Source organism: Nicotiana sylvestris, chromosome 4 (assembly GCF_000393655.2).
Source record: "Nicotiana sylvestris chromosome 4, ASM39365v2, whole genome shotgun sequence".
Taxonomy (NCBI): Eukaryota; Viridiplantae; Streptophyta; class Magnoliopsida; order Solanales; family Solanaceae; genus Nicotiana; species Nicotiana sylvestris.
Window position 1 is genome coordinate 35138835 of NC_091060.1, and position 20476 is coordinate 35159310.

Genomic DNA, 20476 nt, shown 5'->3' on the forward strand with positions numbered 1-20476 from the left:
AATTCATAAACTAATTACCATTTAGAATAGTCAATACCAGTAGCAAAACTAGTATTATGCTATGTTGTTCGTACTCTCCAAGCTGAATGCAATCGCACTCATGTCGGATTTTTTAAACATGTACTAGTTTTGGAGGAATTGACACGTATGCAGCAATATATTTGAAGAGTCCGAGCAACATAGATGGTTACTTTGTTGTTCATGAATTAGTTGTGGAGAGGATTTGGACCTGTATGAACTAGTCTCTTGTCTTCTTCGTACAATTTGTTTGCACCATTCGTCTGATTATTCCGTTTACGCTCTCTTTCAACATAATCATGAGCTGAACTTGAACTTTGATTCAAATTACTTATACTTGCTGCTGCTGTTGCTGCATGAGAAGCTGTAACTTTTCTTGGTATTGCTTTAGTAGGATGCCCAGTTGATGATATACACAACAGGGAAAATATCAAGAGAAACCAGAAATTTGCGATCCTCTGTCCTCTGTTTATGCTTCTTATATGGCTCCTTGTTGTACTTTCTTCTTGAATTGGAACCGTCATTTGGACTACTATTACAAAAATGGTATAGCTAGAAATAGAAATGCGTTGAGTAGAATTCAGAGAAGTTGACCATCTGAAAAGAAGCTTGACTATAAGATCTCTTATTCTTGGACTTAGACTTAGCTTTGTTTTATCTTCTGCCAAAGAATAGACTTGAAATATTCTGAGAGAGAGAGAGAGAGAGAGTGGAGTATCATTCTTGATCCTTATCTTATGGTCTAAGTCACATGGATATCTTGACCCTTGAATCCAGGGAACCTTCTTATTTTTCTGATTTCTCTAACTTCGAACTCTGAACCTTTTCGCTTCTAACTAAACAAACATCTATGCTTAAGATTTGCATGTTGGCATTTGGCTTCTGCTTTATATATAGACTATAGTTTATGCATATCTGAGTAGGTGGATTCTTTTACTAATATAATATTACAATTTATAAAAATATAGCGCATTGAAGTAGGGTGGAGGGAGTGGGGACTGTCCAGTATTAATAGCCGATGTCTTCGGGATATTTTTCAATTTTTTGAAATGGTAAAATTTGGAGGGCTTTGGATGGGGAGGGGTAAGGATTGTTTGGGAGGATGCTTTGGACATTTCAGATTCAGAGTTGTATTTTCCGCATTCTTTCAAGTTATATACTCGATCCGTTTCATATTAAATGATGTACTTTCCTTTTTAGTCTGTTCCAAAACAAATGACACATTTCTAAATTTAGAAATAATTCAACTTTAAACTCTTTCATTTTACCCATTTACCCTTAATGAGAAGCTTTTATAGTCACACAAATGTCATGGCCCCACAAACTTTTTATCCCTTAAACTTTTAAGACCACAAGTTTCAAAAGTCTTCTAAACTACCTCAGGAGGGAGTACCTTTTAGAGGTTACGTTTTGTGCATATAAGGAATTTTTACACCATCAATTTGCTTTTACCTATAGGTAATTTTTCTTAAGATTACATATCTCACATTTTAATAAAGTTTACCTATAAATACTTTGAATGACATGATAGTGTAAATACTTTTTACACTAATGGTGTATCATAGACAATCTTTTCAACTATTCCAAGGTAGGTTGATCATCGCCATTCAAACACAAATAAAAATTTATGTGCGTCCGATGTTTTCATTAAAATGCATGACGTACATTTAAGTTGTCAGTGACCAATTAAGTGATCAATTTACTTTTGGCACGCCCATTAAGAAAATATTAAATTTTATATAAAAATACCTAGTATGACTAAATTACCCTTAATTAAATATTTAATGTAAGGAGTAAGAAAACTTTTTAGTGATATGTACATAAGGGTAATTTTGTAAAAACAAATTGAATTTTTTCTTAATAATATAAATGGACACTTATTTTGGACCAAAATAAAAAAGTAAATTGGTCACTTATTGTGGACCAGAAGAAATAATTAAAGTATATGCTCACCTCAAATTACGTTGTTAATGCTACTACATTAATAATATAAATGGACACTTATTTTCAAATATTTAATGCTACTACATTGTTAATAGAAAGTTTCATTAGCATATTACGTTATTTAATATTTTTCTCTGAAGTTTTTTTATTTCTTTATTTTTGTTTTTTTATTTTCAAATAATTTTAAAACTCCAACTTAAAATTACTCCCCAATTTGAATTGATAATTTATTATTTTTTAATTTCGTTTTTTATTTTAAATCTCACATTTGAAACTACTCCCGATTTGGATGAGTAGTTTTTCTTCTCTTTTTTCGTTTTTTATAGCTTTTTTTTTTTTTTGCTTTTTAAAAAAAAATAATTTAAAAGCTCCAACTTGAAAATACTCCCACCCAATTTGAATGGGTAGTTATTTTTTTATATATTTATATTTTCGTTTTTATATTATAGTTAATTATAAGATATCTATTTTTATTTTAAAATTATTTTAAAACTCCAACTTGAAACTACTCCCCGATTTGAATGGGTAGTTTTTCTTCTCTTTTTTTTTTGTTTTTTTATAGATTTTTTTTTGCTTTTTTATTTTAAAATAATTTAAAAACTCCAACTTAAAACTACTCCCACCCAATTTGAATGGGTAGTTTTTTTTTATATTTATATTTTCGTTTTTTATATAGTTAATTATAAGATATCTATATTTATTAATTCAAATAAAGTAATCAATTAATATATATATATATATATATATATATATATATATATATATATATATATATATATATATATATATATATATATATTCATATATATGGTAGTTTTATATTTTTTTATTATTTTCGTTTTTATATATATTTAAATTCAAAAAGAATAATCAATAATTAATTATTAACTAAATAATAAATTTAGTAACTAATTATGTCATGTGGCTTTTTTTTAAGCTGCCACTTGGATTAACGAAAGAGTTTTTTCATCTCCTTTTAGTAATATATAGATTCTGTTGTTCTTAATAATATTATCTAAATTTTAGTGAATAAAATCTTTGTTAAACTAACGGGACTTATACAGGCAGCGCATCGAATAACTTTTTTGTTATGTATTTTTCTTTATTATATTTTCAAATATTTAATGCTACTACATTGTTAATAGAAAGTTTCATTAGCATATTACGTTATTTAATATTTTTCTCTGAAGTTTTTTTTATTTCTTTATTTTTGTTTTTTTATTTTCAAATAATTTTAAAACTCCAACTTAAAACTACTCCCCAATTTGAATTGATAATTTATTATTTTTTAATTTCATTTTTTATTTTAAATCTCACATTTGAAACTACTCCCGATTTGGATAGGTAGTTTTTCTTCTCTTTTTTCGTTTTTTATAGCTTTTTTTTTGCTTTTTAAAAAAAAAAATTAAAAGCTCCAACTTGAAAATACTCCCACCCAATTTGAATGGGTAGTTATTTTTTTTTATATTTATATTTTCGTTTTTATATTATAGTTAATTATAAGATATCTATATTTATTAATTTAAATAAAGTAACCAATAACTAATTATTAATTAAAAATAACTACCAATTTGAATGGGTAGTTACTTTCTTATATATTTATATTTTCATTTTTTTTATTATAGTTAATTATAAGATATCTTTTTTTATTTTAAAATTATTTTAAAACACCAACTTGAAACTACTCCATGATTTGAATGAGTTGTTTTTCTTATATATTTTTTGTTTTTTTATTTTAAAATAATTTAAAAACTCCAACTTTAAACTAATCCCACCCAATTTGAATGAGTAGTTATTTTTACATATATTTATATTTTGATTTTTTTATTATAGTTAATTATAAGATATCTATATTTATTAATTCAATTAAAGTAACCAATATATATATATATATATATATATATATATATATATATATATATATATATATATATATATATATGGTAGTTTTGTATTTTTTAATTTTCGTTTTTATATATATTTAAATTCAAAAATAATAACCAATAACTAATTATTAATTAAAAATAACTACCAATTTTAATGGGTAGTTATTTTCTTATATATTTATATTTTCGTTTTTTTATTATAGTTAATTATAAGATATTTTTTTTTATTTTAATTATTTAACTCCAACTTGAAACTATTCCCCGATTTGAATAGGTAGTTTTTCTTCTGTTTTTTTTCCGTTTTTTATAGTTTTAATTTTTTTTTTTTGCTTTTTGATTTTAATATAATTTAAAAATTCCAACTTGAAACTACTCTCACCCAATTTGAATGGGTAGTTATTTTTTATATATTTGTTTTTTATTTTTTTTTATTATAGTTAATTATTAATATAGATATAGATAAGAAATCTATATTTATTAATTAAATTAAAGTAACCAATTAATATATATATATAACCAATTATATATATATATGGTAGTTTTTTTAATATATACATATATATAGTAGTTTTTTTAATTATTTTTATTTTTTAGATATATTTAAATTAAAAAGAATAATCAATAACTAATTTAATAACTAATTATGACATGTGTCATTCTATTGTTATGTCATTTGGTTTCATGAGGTGCTTTTATCTTCTACTTTTAATTATAGATAGATTAATGCATTTTATGCCATAGCTGCATAAACGACATACAAGTAACTGCAAAAGCACTAAATGAAAAAGCAGGAAACAAGGTAGACTTAAATTAGAATGACAGCTAAACACGCGTTGATAATTCAATGCAGTCAAATGTTGTCATCTGCTTTTTTTTTAAAAAAAAAAAATTTAATTAATTCATTTTTCTGATCTCTGTATGACTCACTGTACTCAATATTTATTACAATGCTGGTAATGTCTAAACATGTTTCTTTAACAAGTAATTCCTTTAACATGTTTGCACATTTACACCCAAAAAAGAAAGAGAAGTTGGAGGAGAGGCGGGAAGGGACTACGCAGAACTTTTTGTAAGCGGTGTCGTATTTATATAATAAATAAAAGTAATATTTAATATTATTTTTCCACAAGTTGAAGAGTCTTGGCCAGGTGATTTAGTTGAATATTATTACAAAGAGAAATGTAGGTTCAATTCTCCTTTACCTTAATTCTTAACAAAAATACTCGCTCAAAGATGTTCGAAAAATAGAACGTACAAGTCCAACCTCGAACCCTATGACCTTTACAAGCTAAAACATAAGCTTGACCAATGGACCAAGAAGCATCATTAATTATATATTGATTTATTTTTTGCGGAACATTCGACACCGCTTCTTACCATGTGCTTCCGTCCCTGGGGGAGGGGATTAGAGAAAGTAAGTATATTTTTATCAGACATACTGCACAAAATTAGTGTTAAGCTGTAGCATTTAGGATAATGAATTGTTCTGTAATACAAACTAGGCCTATTTTTTGAAAAGCATAACTATATCATGCCGTCCAATTTTAGGAACATGTTGTGTGTGGTGTATCATCATATTACAATTAAAGATGATATTGAATATAGCAGACAATAACAACAAAAAACCCAGTTTGATCCCATAAATGGAGCCAGGGGAGGATGGTGTGTACACAGATTTTACCTTTATCTCATAGAGATAGAGAGGTTATTTTCGATATACTCTCGGCTCAAGAAACAATTAAACAATAAAAATAAAGCACCAAGTAGCAAAGTGTATTAGCAATCATGTAACATAGTAACGAGTGTGAATACCGTAACATGCGTAATAAAGAACCGTAAATAGGAAATTACAAAAATATTCCTAATTCTATGTCCTAGGAGAAACACACTCTGCTATATTGGAGATAGCAGAGTGAATCAAAAATCTATATCTGGCAAGTTAAAAATGAATATGATGCTATTATATGCATTATTTTTTTTTTGGGCATTTGTATATATAATTCGAATTGAAAATAGTGCATCGGCTTAAAACAAATAATCCAATATCCGGCTTTGATCAATAATGTTTTACTTATATTTATGGTCCAAGTAAAATTATGATATATGGTCTTAGTATGTTGGGCTTTAAGAGAACCATCACTATATCAAGAGCTGCCTCATGGATATGATGACACTGCTTAATAAATGGACTAAAAGCCCACTTTGATAGGGCGCCCCCATTTAACTTATACCTATTTTTTTTAAAAGTTTTAACTTGTACCTACTTTTTAAACAACTTCCGCCCCGTTTCTCTTCCTCCTTCTTCCAGTGATCTCCATATTTCTCCGGAACTTAACATTGATGTAACAATATAATGGCTCGATTTATCATGTATTTCATCGGTTTGGTTTTTTTACTAGTCTATTGTGCACACGGTTAAGACATTTCATTATTCCTATAGTGGACGAATATTTTTAACCGTTTTATCTATTTATTTATTAAGTAATTTATTTGCTGATCTTTGGGGTTTTTGGGATTCTAACAAGCAGAGCATATTAAGATAGCTTCAGCGAAAAAAGAAGGGGAGTCTTTGAACTGGGATGATATACAGAAGATGAAGTATTCGTGGAACGTACTTTGTGAAGCTATGAGACTGAAACAACCTATAATCAGAGCTTATCGGAAAATCAGTTAAAACTTCAACTCTAAGAAGGCTGAAGTTCGCCAGTTACAAACAAAAACTTCAACTCGAAGAAGGCTGAAGTTCGCCAGTTACAAACAAAAATTTCAGCTCTAGAGCTGAAGTTCGCCGGTTACAAAACAAAAACTTCAGCACACTTGGTTCAGCACACTTGCTACTTCAGTCCCCTCTACTAAATATTGAAGTTTTGCGTGATTGTCTTTGCTATTTCAGCCCCGTATGCTGAAGTTACGTGAAAAAGTGGGTACACTTACAATTTTTTTTGCAAAGCGGGCACAAGTTAAAACGTGACCCAAAAAACGGGTATAGATACAAATGCCCAAAGAGATTTTGTTTAAGTCTTAAATGACTGGGTGTGGCCCAGGCTATCACTTCCATTGTTCATTACAGTTTACTTTGGAGTGATGAAATTTGATGCTTATGAATTATGATTAAATCATTGGAATAAAAGTATAAAACTACAATTCTGTTATAACACAATAAAGAAGAAGAAGAGTATTGCAGAAAAAAATGAAGAGAGAGAATTCTTATTAAATTGGGATGAATTACAAAGGAATTGAACCCTCTATTTATAGAGGAAAAGTGACTTAGCTACCAAGTAACAAACCCAAAAATCTCTCTAAAATATAGACATTCACCTTAAATACAATTCTATTAACTTTAATGAATATATTGCACCTTGAAATCATCATTCTTGATAGATATGTTGTAATGTCTTCATATAATGTCGTGGAATGGCCTTTTCAATATCTCCATAGAGATATTCTCGCTCTCACATTATCATGCCTATAGTTATAACAAGTACATATGTGCACAAATTTTACTTGTGATGTGGTAATTCAGGACCAAATAATTCTCCAAGAATTGTATATGCTATCAGCATTTTAAATCGTTCATGGATTATCATATAAGTATAGTCAAATAAGCCATATAAATAGACTTTAGATTTACATCAAGTTTTCAAGTCATGCCAGATATATAAGATACATGAAGGTGATTGCATACACTATTAATTTTATACTTTCGAGTGTTTGTGTAATACCCCGTAAATTTAAATCAGTTGTGGATGCATTAAATGAGTATTAATGTGATGGTTATCAATTGAATATGATAATAAGTGTACGAGGCATATCATAATTGATTTGGGGTCCAAGGAGAGACCTAAGTCTAAGCCAAGTTGGAAAATTACATGATAGACAAAATTCCAAATGAGTACGCACAAGACCAAACTTTGTACGAGCATATCTACATTTATATAAGATGTTATTTTATGCACAACCTATAAAATGAAAGATCTTGGAGTCTAGTTTCTAACGCATCAAGCAGTTCGTCATTTGGACATTCCTATTCAAAATTATGATCAAATTACCAAAATTAGACCACTTAGTTATTTTGGCGGACAGCGAAGCGAGACTCTCTTCGCCAGACCGGGCGCCCCCCAGCTAAGGCCTTTTAAAGCAAATTCGGGGGTTCACTTCCCTTATTTTCTTTTGGACGAATTTTAGGGTTTTCCTCCACTCTTTCAAGACCTCCAACTCTTCCAATCTTCAAGATATTTCTTCAAGAACTCAAAGAAGGGTTTTGCAAGATTTCTTCCAAAAAGATTGAAGGTTCTTAGTGTTGTAGATTATTGTAGTATCACTAAGGGGCGAAATTGAGGTATGTGAGGCTAACCCTCTTTACGTATGGGAATGTTTATGATTCTCCCTACGTCCCATCCATTATGGCTGTTACAAGTTCCCTCATAAAGTAATTATGTCTTAGTTCCATGAATTGTTGCAAAACTTCTATTCTCTAGCTTCATAACTCGTTCATGACTTTCATTCTGAACATTATGAGCTTAGTGCGTATTTAATATAGACTTGGTTTGATGCCCCGAGTCTCAGTATTGATTACTTAGTATGTCATAAACAATCGAAGTTTTAGTGTTCATAATCAGTTCAAGAATTCATGTCTCAATCTAGTCATATTTAGTATTCCAGTATTATGTAACTCAATGTGATTTAGTACTTCAGTATCATGTATAGCAGTATGATTCTCAGTTCTTGATTTTAAATTTCTAAATATTAAACACCTATATTTGGCCTAAGGCCGTAGTTTATGCTTTATGCATTTTTGGGCATGTGGCCGCAGTTATGTATATGTATACTTGGGCCCGAGGCCGCAATTTGTGCACAAATATATTGGGCATGAGGCCACAGTTTAATATATAGATAAATAGGTTGTTCATCATTTAGAAAAAGGAGTATTCATATCATTACTTCCTTTATTCAGTTCAATTATCAGTTATCAGTTATCGGTTACCATTTCAGTTTCAGTTTCAATAGTTATCATTTCAGTTATCAATTATCAAATATTCTCAGTTATCAGCTTAGTTCAGTTTCAACATTTATAATTCTTTCTTTCATTTGCTTTACATACTAGTGCAATTCAAATGTACTGACATCCCTTTTATCTGGGGTCTGCATCTTACGATGCAGGTAATGATTTTGACGATCCAGAGCGCTAGGATTCTCGTACCAGCTATTTGGTGATCCCTAGTTCTTTTGATGCATTATGATTACCTTATAGTCTTCAGTATTTTCAGACAGTCAGCATTTTCAATACTTCATTAGAGGTTTCATAGGCTAGAGTAATAGTTAGACAGAGTCACAAGCTTTTCATGTTAAGCAATGTTGGCTACAGACATGTTTCAGACTTGTATTAGTGTTTCCACACTTTGATTTTTATCATTTAGACTTTCAGTATATCAGCATGTATTAGTTTATCTTCCGCATTTAGTATGTTATGATATCATATGTTAATTCAACCAGCCAGTTGGTTCGCTCGGTCACATGTAGTCAGGCACCAAGTGCTATGTTACATCTAGGCTCAGGTTCGGGGCGTGTCAAAGCTTGGTATCAGAGCCCTAAGTTCAAGAGTCCTAGGGAGTCTATGAAGCTGTGTCTAGTGGAGTTTCCTTTATATGTGTGTGCTCAGTGGTTTAGTTGAATATTATTACAAAGAGAAATGTAGGTTCAATTCTCCTTTACCTTAATTTTTATCAAAAATGCTCACTCAAAGATGTTCGAAAAATAGAAAGTCCAAGTCCAACCTCGAACCCTATGACCTTTACAAGCTAAAACATAAGCTTGACCAATGTACCAAGAAGCATCATTAATTGATTTACTTTTTGCGGAACATCCGACACCGCTTCTTACCATGTGCTTTCGCCCCTGGGGGAGGGGATTAGAGAAATTAAGTATATTTTTATCAGACATAGTCCACAAAATTAGTGTTACGCTATAGCATTTAGGATAATGAATTGTTCTGTAATACAAACTAGGTCTATTTTTTTAGAATCATAACTTTATCATCCGTTCAATTTTAGGAACATGTTGTGTGTGGTTTATCATACATATTACAATTAAAGATGATATTGGATATAGCAGAGTGAATCCAAAATATATATCCGGTAAGTTTAGAAATATCATGCTATTATATGTAGATTTTTTTTGGCATTTGTATATATAATTCGAATTGAAAACAGTGCATCAGCTTAAACCACATACTCCAATCTAGATCCGCCTTTGGTCAACAATGTTTTACTTAGATTTATGGTCAAGTAAAATTATGAGATTTTTACATGCTTGGTCCTTTTTTAAAATTATTATCATAAATGATAGTAGACTTTGTTTATTCCAAAAACAACACTTTTTTTTTAAAACTTTTTTAGCACTTTCATTTTGATAATTCCATTAACTAAGGGATCCCTCTACATTAATACACTTTTTACTACATTTCATTTTCTCTCACTCTTCTATAACTTCTTTTTTCTCTTTCATAAATAACACTTACCCAAATATATCAAAAATTTGGAAAGAAGAATATCTCAAAAATAATTCTCTTTACACAATGAGAATTTTAGTATTTCTTTCTTTTTTGAGTTTTAAACTTTTTCTGTACAATTTTATTTTAAACTTTTTTCTGTACAATTTTATTTTAACTAAAAATATACATTTAATATATTTCAAGTATATTATATTGTGATAATTTATAATGTAAATATTCCATCAATATGTCATATATATATATACCACATATATAACTTATATATATATATCATACTACATATATATATATGTACACACACATCATACTACATTATTATATTGATATTATTCAAAGTATATTGCTAGCTTATACCTTACATAAAATTTAATCTAAAATATTATTATGCCACTAATATGTATATAGAAGAAAAAAAATATGTCACATATACTATTTATATACGGATAATTTGTACAAATATGTATGTTATATTAGTACAAAATATAAATGGCATATTTATAATATCTTTGTAAATATAAATAAATGTATAAATAACATATGCATATATACATAATTTTTCCTAAAAAAACACATGATTTATAATATACCATAAACATACATTATATTTTTTTCACAAAATATATGTATTTTATTCCATTGGAATATACAAATATATAATTTTGCTAGGATTAAGTTGAATAAAAAGGTCCATGTGTAAAAAGGAAAAAAGTTACTATGGAATGGATCGATGATATATAATTAAATATAAAGACATATATAAACAACATATGCATATATATATATATATATATATATGAATTTTCCTAAAAAAATATATGATTTATAATGTATATACACCACAAACATACATTATAATTTTTTCGTAAATATATGTATTTTATTTTGTTAGAATATAAAGATGTATAATTTGCTATATTACATTATATAAAAAGGTCCATGTATGGAAAAGAAAAATCTGTTATGGAATGAATTGGTTTCTAAAAAAAATATAAAACATGGTATAGAATGGAGAGAAAAAATAGGGAAATATATTAAATACTAGGACTGCCTTTTTAAATAGCTTGATTCTTGCTGATTTGAATTGAATTAAATATGCTATATGTATAAATATTGCTATATTTGTTAATCATTAATTAATGTTAATCTTTTGTATTATATTTTTAATAGTATGCTATTAATGAAAGTAGCTCTAAAATTATGATATATGGTCTTAGTATGTTGGGCTTTAAGAGAACCATCACTATATCAAGAGCAGCCTCATGGATATGATGGCAATGCTTAATAAAGGGCCTAACGCCCACTTTGTTCAATGGAAAGAGATTTAATTTCAGGGTTTTGGCATGGTATAATAACATACCCATATAATTGGTAGAAAATAGTCCTAGTTATAGATATTGGCATCAAATAGCCAATAAATATATATATTACAATAATAATATGTATATCACAACCTTTTTTTTCTTTGTCTATATCAACATGTATATTAAAATTTTATTTTCATTCGTTGTATAAAAATAATATTATTCTTTGTATATCAATAATATAAAATTATATATTTAGTTATTTCCTCTCTTATATTAATGTATATCACAATAAAAATATTGTATTATTTGTATATCACAGTGTATATAGCATATCGGACATGTGTAAACCAAAATAGATATCATAAGTTTATTTTTCTTCTTTGTGTATACCAAAAATTAATTTTCTTTGTATATCAAAATATTATTTACTCTCACAATTATATTTATTGTTTTTATATTTTAGAACTTGCTTAAACATGCTATATCAAAAATTTATTTTCCTTTTTTGATCAATAATTAATAATTATATTATTTGTATATCACAGTGTATAACATAATAATAATGTGTATATCAAAAAAATTATTAAAATTTTATTTTCCTTCTTTGTATAACACATTTTAGATTGAAAACTCAAGTTCAAGACGACTTCACATGTGTATCCCCTATTGTAACCCGTGTATATCTCTATGTACATCAGTGATATCTCATATATATATTATATGTATTTGTTTATATCCATGAAAATTTATGTTATATATGCGATATACAATGTGATATACACGGGCGTCCATAAATAAATTGTGTTGTATACACGATATACAAAGTGATATACATAGACGTCCTTAAAAACTTGTGTGTGATATACACTGATGTACACGATATACAACGTGATATACACATGTCGTAGTTGAATTTTTAGGTCTGATTTTTTTACCTGAAACCAGTCTAAATCACTTCTAATCTTGCCCAAATTTTGTGTATAGCCTCGTTTAGGTATTTTCAACAAATTTCAATTACACACACTCATTCAATCCAACCAAAAAAATGAAAAGAGAAGAAAATAAAGTTAAAATATATTTTTCTCTCTAAGTTTTTGCTAATCTTGCTCAAATTTTGTATATAGCCTCGTTTAGTGTGACGACCCAGCCAGTCATCTCATGAGTTACCACTCTATTTTCCCCATTTCTGTTTCTTTATGCCTTGTTTATCCGTGTTATGTGATATCGGGTTGGTCGGATCGAATCCGAAATGAATTTGGTAAGATTTGAGACACTTAGTCTCTTTTAAGGAAGCTTAAGTTGGAAAAGTCAATCGGATGTTGACTTATGTGTTAGAGGGCTCGGATGTGAGTTCTGATGGTTCGGTTAGCTTCGGGAGGTGATTTGTGACTTAGGAGTGCGATCGGAATGAGTTTTGGAGGTTTGGAGTAGATTTAGGCTTGAATTGGCGAAGTTGATATTTTGGCGATTTCCGGTTGGTAGGCTAGATTTTGATATAGGGGTCAGAATGGAATTCCGAGAGTTGCAGAAGTTTAGTTGGGTCATTTTGGATGTGTGTGCAAATTTTCAGGTCATTCGGACGTGGTTGGGTTGGGTTGGGTTTTTGATCAAAAGCGGTATTAGGAAGATTTTAGAAAGTTTGGCTTGAATCTGATGTGTTTTGGGTGATTTGATGTTGTTTGAGGTGATTTGATGATTGAAACAAGTTTGAATAAGGTATTAGGATATGTTTGCGCTTTTGGTTGAGGTCCTGGGGGTCTCGGGGTGATTTCGGATGGTTAACAGGAAGTTTGGATTGTTGTTGCAGCTGCTGAATTGCTGTTTCTGGTATTTTCACACCTGTAGATTTGGGACCGCAGGTGCGGGAGATCGATCGCAGAAGCGAAAAAGAGCCAGCGAGCAGAGACCGCAGAAGCGGTTAGGGTGACGGTATCTGCAATGTCGCAGATGTGGAAGCGTGATCGCAGATGTGACTTTTGGCTGGATAAGTGATTTCCGCAGAAGCGGATGATGAATTGCAAATGCGGTATCGCAGAAGCGGGTATTGAGCCGCAGATGAGAAAAGTTCTGGGCAGAAAGTATAAATTGTGGCCTTCACGAATTTTAGCTAATTTCACCATTTTTATCTCCGTTGGAGCTTTTTGAGCGATTTAGAAGAGAGATTTCAAGGGAACTTAATTGAGGTAATTTCATGGATTAAAGCTAGAAATTATGGAAATTAAGGGTGAAAATTAGGGAAACTAGGGCTTAGTATTAGAGACCTTTGATTGAGGATTTGATGGACCATTTGAGGTCGGATTTCAGAACTTTTGATATGTATGAACTCGTGGGGAGATAAGGAATCTATTGATGTAAAAATAATTATTGAATTCCAAGACGTGGGCCCGGGGGTTGAATTTTGGTAATTTCAGGATTTGTGCTATTTATTGATTGTTTTCGCTTGGGCTTCATTCCCTTAGCATATTTTGACGTCCTTATTCTGATTTTGGATAGATTCGACGCGAGTGGAGGCCGATTCGAGGGGCAAAGGCATCGCGGTCTAGAGATTTGACCGGTTTGAGATGAGTAATGATTGTAAATGATGTTCTGAGGGTTTGAAACCCCGGATTGCACATCGTAGTGCGCTTGATGACGAGTGTGGGGTCGTGCACTATTGGGGATTGTGACTTGGTCCATCCCAATTAATGATTTTACCGCGTATTTTACTGAAATCTATTTGACATCATAATTATTTGGGCTGAATGCCATATTTGGGCTTCGTGCCAACTATTTGAACTCTTCGGGGATTTTTATTGATATTTCCTCACTGTTTTAACTTTATACTTGAACTCAGTCATGTTATTTTCCGTTGTTTTCGTACTCAGCCATGTTTACTCAGATTTAATACTTAAATGATATTTTAAATGATGTTTGGGCTGAGAAACACTGTTATACTATTGCCCGAGAGGCTTGTGAGGAATTTTGACTGAGTAAGGCCGAGGGCCTATGTTGTGAGGAAACACTGATATTGATTTGAGGCCGATGGCCTGAGATATGTACTCCACGAGGTGGCTTGATTTATATGAGGCCGAGGGCCTAGTTTTGATGCCACGAGATGGCTTGTTATTGCACTTGGGCCGTAAGGGGCCCCTCCAGGAGTCTGCACACCCCCAGTGAGCGCGGGTACCCAGTGTGATGTGAGCTTGAGCCCGAGGGGCTGGTATTGTTCTGAGATGTTGCACGAGGGGCTGTTTTGTTGATACAGTGCCCGAGGGGCGAACCTTTACGTGTTTATTTTTCCTTAATTACCTGTTAATTATATGTTTACTTGTTGAAAAAGGATTTTACTTATCTTTCTAACTGGTTTACTGTTTTTAAGTGGTTTTACTGCTTCATTATAGAATGCCTCGTGCCCTACGTGTTTTCTTGCTTTCAGTCTTTATTTACATTTGTTACTCACTAAGTTGGAGTACTTACTTTACTCCCTGCACCTTATGTGCAGATTCAGCCGTAGCTGGTCTCGCTCCCGAGTGCTGATCATTCTAGCTTCAGGCAAATTCGAGGAGTCTTTAGGTAGTTGTTGGCGTTCGCAGCCCGGAGCTCCTCCCTATCTCTTTTCCTTTATGTCCTTAGCTCAGTACTAAACTCTGTAGTTACTTTTGGGTATTCAGTGTTGTTAGATGCTCGTGACTTGTGACACCCCGGTTAGGGCTGTGTTGGGTTGTACTTCCGCATTTTATTGATATTACGTGCTACTTAGTATTATTAAATCATATTTTAAACTGTTTTCTTGTTGTTTAACTATTTAATGTCGAATTGGGAGTAGTTGGTTGCCTTGTCTTCTCGAGAGGCACCATCATGACCGGGTCCAGGTTTAGGGTCGTGACAAGTTGGTATCAGAGCCTAGGTTACATAGGTCTCACGAGTCATGAGAAGGTTTAGTAGAGTCTCGCGGATCGGTACGGAGATGTCTGTATTTATCCTCGAGAGGCTGCAAAACCTTAAGTAAAAACTTCATATTCTTGAAATTCTTATCATGCGAACTTGTTGATCCGAGTACTAAACTTTTGTTATTCTATCCTCTCACAGATGGTGAGGACACGCGCTACCGGATAGGATGGACGATCACCAGTGCCACCAGCTATGTCCACCAGAGGCCGAGGACACGGTCGTGGTCTTGGTAGAGGCAGATCAGCCAGGAAAGCACCTGCAGATCCACCAGCTGCCCCAGTTTAGGACTTGTTTCCAGTTATGGACGCTCCAGCAGCACCAGTTCAGGCACCAGTTGTGCCCATTGTGATTCCGGGTCTTCAGGAGGCCTTGGCTCAGATCTTATCAGTTCGCACTGGCCTAGCTCAAGCAGTTTCAGCCACTACAACCGCAGCTACTTCTCAGGTTGGGGGAGGCAATCAGACTCCCTCCGCTCGCACACCTGAGTAGGTCGTGCAGGGACTTCAAATGTCGGGGGCACATCCAGCCCAGCCGGTTGCAGCTGCTCAAGACTATGTAGTTCTTTCCATGCCGGAGGATGAGCAGCGTAGGTTGGAGAGATTTGGTAGGCTTCAGGCTCCGACCTTCAGTGGTGTAGAGGGCGAGGATGCCCATGGCTTTTTTAGACAAGTGTTAGAGGATGCTTCGTACAACAGGTATTCTAGAGACCAACGGGGTCACTTTCACTACCTATCAGTTTTTAGGAGCTGCTTTCACTTGGTGGGAGGATTTTGAGAGGTGTAGGCCTGTTGGTGCAGCACCCCTTACCTGGCAGCAGTTTTCCATTCTCTTCATAGAGAAGTATGTGTTGCAGTCTCGTAGAGAGGAGCTGTGTAGGCAGTTTGAGTAGTTGCGTCAGGGAGAGATGACCATGTCGTAGTATGAGTTGAGGTTCTCCGAGTTAGCTCGTCATGCCATCTCGTTGGTTCCAACAGATAGAGAGAGGATTAGGAGGTTTGTTGATGGCCTCACTTATCAGCTCCATATTCTCATGACCAAGGAGAGGGTGACTGGTGCTACTTTTGAGGAGGTTGTGGCTATCGCCCGTGAGATTGAGTCTGTTCGTCGCCAGGAGCGAGAGGAGAGGGAGGCCAAGGGGCCTCGAGGATCTGGTAGTTTCAGTGGTGCTCCTTCGAGGGATCAGTTTCAGCACAGCAGAGGCTGTCCATTCAGGTCTACTCTGCCAGCTCGCCCAGGTTATCATGGGGCGTCTTCGGGTCATGGTTATCACAGTTCTCAGCAGGGCCAGTCATCACTTAGTGCCCTTTCGGCTCAGAGCTTGACCTGTGTTCCATCAGTTCAGGGCTCTTCCATACCGAGTGCATTTGCTAGTCACTCCGGTGTGAGGGGTTCCCTTTAGTCCCCTTCTCCAACACCTGGGAGTTGTTATGAGTGTGGTGAGATGGGTCACATGTGGAGGCAGTGTCCTCATCGTTTTGCTAGTTCGCCCTAGCAGAGGGGACAGTCATCGGCTTCAGCGCCAGTTGCTTCATCACCACCCACCCAGCCAGCTAGGGGTGAGAGTCTGTCAGCTAGAGGCCTTCCTAGAGGGGGAGGTTGATCCGGAGGTGGTCAGGCCCGTTTCTATGCACTTCTGGGTAGACCCGATTCTATTACTTCAGATACTGTCATTACAGGTATTGTTTCAGTCTGTCACAGAGATGCCTCTGTATTATTTGATCCCAGTTCCACATTTTCTTATGTGTCATCATACTTTGCTCGTTATTTGGGTATGCCCCGTGAGTTTTTTGCTTTACCTATTCATGTATCTACCCCGGTGGGCGATACTGTTGTTGTAAACCGTGTGTACCGGTCGTGTGTGGTGACTATTGGGGGCCTGGAGACCCAAGTGGATCTATTATTATTGATCATGGTGGATTTTGATGTTATTTTGGGCATGGATTGGTTATCTCCCTGTCATGTTATTCTGTACTGTCATGCTAAGACAGTCATATTGGCTATGCCGGGTGTGCCACGGATCGAGTGGCGAGGTGTGATAGATTATGTTCCTAGTAGAGTGATCTCTTTCTTGAAGGCCCAGCGTATTGTTAGGAAGGGTTGTCTTTCGTATCTAGCGTTTGTGAGGGATTTCGGAGCTGAGGCTCCCAATATTGATTCTATTCCAATTGTGAGGGATTTTCCCGATGTGTTTCCTGCAGACCTGCCGTGCTTGCCACCGGACAGGGATATTGATTTTGGTATTGACCTGGTGCCGGGCACTCAGTCTATTTCTATTTCGACGTATCGTATGACACCAACAGAGTTGAAGGAGTTAAAGGAGAAGCTTCAGGAACTCCTTGATAAGGGGTTCATTTGGCCTAGTGTGTCACCTTGGGGTGCGCCGGTTCTGTTTGTGAAGAAGAAGGATGGCACAATGAGGATGTGCATCGATTATAGGCAATTGAACAAGGTAACAATTAAGAACAAATATCATTTGTCTCGCATTGATGATTTATTCGACCAGCTTTAGGGAGAGAGAGTGTTCTCCAAGATTGATCTCTGCTTAGCTTATCACCAGTTGAAGATCAGGGACTCGGATATTCTTAAGATGGCTTTCAGGTCCTAATATGGTCATTATGAGTTCTTGGTGATGTCTTTTGGGCTAACCAATGCCTCAGTAGCATTCATGCATTTGATGAACAACGTGTTCCGGCCTTATCTCGACTTGTTTGTCATAGTCTTCATTGATGATATTCTGGTGTATTCGCGTAGTCAGGAGGAGCACACAAAGCATTTGAGAGTTATGTTGCAGAGATTGAGGGAGGAGAAACGTTTTGCAAAATTCTCCAAGTGTGAGTTTTGGCTCAGTTTAGTGGCTTTCTTGGGGCACGTGGTGTCCAACGAGGGTATTCAGGTTGATTCGAAGAAGATAGAGGCAATTCAAAGTTGGCCCAGATCGTCCTCAGCCACGGAGATTCGCAGCTTTCTTGGTTTGGTAGGCTATTATCGCTGGTTTGTTCAGGGATTCTCATCTATCACATCGCCCTTGACCAAGTTGACTCAGAAGGGTGCTTCATTTGTATGGTCGGACGAGTATGAGGAGAGCTTTCAGAAGCTCAAGACAGCTTTGACCACAACTCCAGTGTTGGTTTTGCCATCAGCTTCAGGTTCATATACTATGTATTGTGATGCTTTGAGAGTTGGGATTGGTTTATGTATTGATGCAGGAGGGTAGAGTTATTGCTTATGCTTCTCGTCAGTTGAAGCCCCATGAGAAGAACTACCCCGTTCATGATTTGGAGTTGGCTGTCATAGTTCACGCGTTAAAGAGTTGGAGGCATTACTTGTATGGTGCGTCTTGTGAGGTGTTTACTGATCATCGCAGCCTCCAGCACTTGTTCAAACAGAAGGATCTCAATTTGAGGCAGCGGAGATGGTTGGAGTTGCTTAAGGATTATGATATCACTATATTTTACCATCCGGGAAAGACCAATGTGGTGGCCGATGCTTTGAGCCGAAATGCAGTGAGTATGGGGAGTTTGGCATACATTCCAGTTGGGGAGAGACCTCTTGCAGTTGATGTTCAAGCCTTGGCCAATCGGTTCGTGAGGTTAGATATTTTGGAGCCCAGTCGGGTATTGGCTTGTGTGGTTTCTCGGTCTTCCTTATATGATCGCATCAGAGAGCGCCAGTATGATAATCCGCATTTGCTTGTCTTTAAGGAAAGAGTTCAGCATGATGATGCCAAAGATGTGACCATTGATGATTGTGAGCAAGTGATTTTTTCCCTATGTGAATTACCCCCATAAATTCAAGAAAAATAAATTTTTCCCATTGTTCGCAATTTCTTAGATTTTTGTAGCATTTTGTTAATTGTTTGCATTTGTCTGCGCATGTTTAATTTTATTTAATTCATAAAAATACAAAAATACATTGCATTTGCATTTAGGATTTAATTTTATATTTTTTAGATTACTTAGTAAATTAGTTGTTTTATAAAATATGAAAAATCACAAAAATAGTTTATTTTTGCATTTTAACTATTTAATTTTGAATTTTATAGTTCTTCTTTAAATTTAGGACTTAATTAATTACTGTAAATATTATTTTGAGTATTTAATATAATTTTGTAGGTTAATTTAGTTTTTAAGAGTTAAGTTATGTTTTTATTTTAATTTAAAAAGGAAAGAAAATTGGAAAATGAAAAGAAAAGGAAAAGAAATAAAAGAAGTCTGATTTTTTGGGCCAATTCAATTAAAATCCCCCAGGCCCAAACGATTTTGCCCATTGCCCGTTCAAAAATTGGCCCAAACCCGCGTCCTAACCCGCATCCGCCCGTTCAAGTATCCAAACGACATTGTCCTAAGTTTCCCCCAATCAAACTAATCCTAGCCTTTCATCTATCCTCATCTAACGTCTGAAACCACTTGCCCCATTTTAATTAAATCTGTCTGAAAACCTCAGAGACAGCCTAAGTCCAAAAATAACCCTCCCGTCCATCTATCTCATCTCTTTCAAGAACCCTAGAACGCCGCCCCAAAATGCCAACCTTCTCCGGTGGTGGCGCCGCCTCAAATCGGCCCCAAATCAACACCACAAAACCCCCATGGCCTCACCTCTCCCAATCTCTAACAATTTTTCCTCGATTCCTTTGGCACCTGCTCGAATCTGGAATCTAGTTTTGAAGCCCTAAAGCCCAAAATCAACTTTCATTGAATCTGTTGGCATGCATGACCATAGGCTTCCAGTTCTTTTGAGTTTTGAAGTTTGATTCAATGCAAATTGATGTTGTTCATTTGTTCTTGACAAAGAACAAGTGATTAGCATCAGTTTTGTTTAAATCAAGGCGTCCAGTGTTGGCTTCGAGTTTAATTTGGTAAGTCTTCTTCATCTGTTCTGTCCGT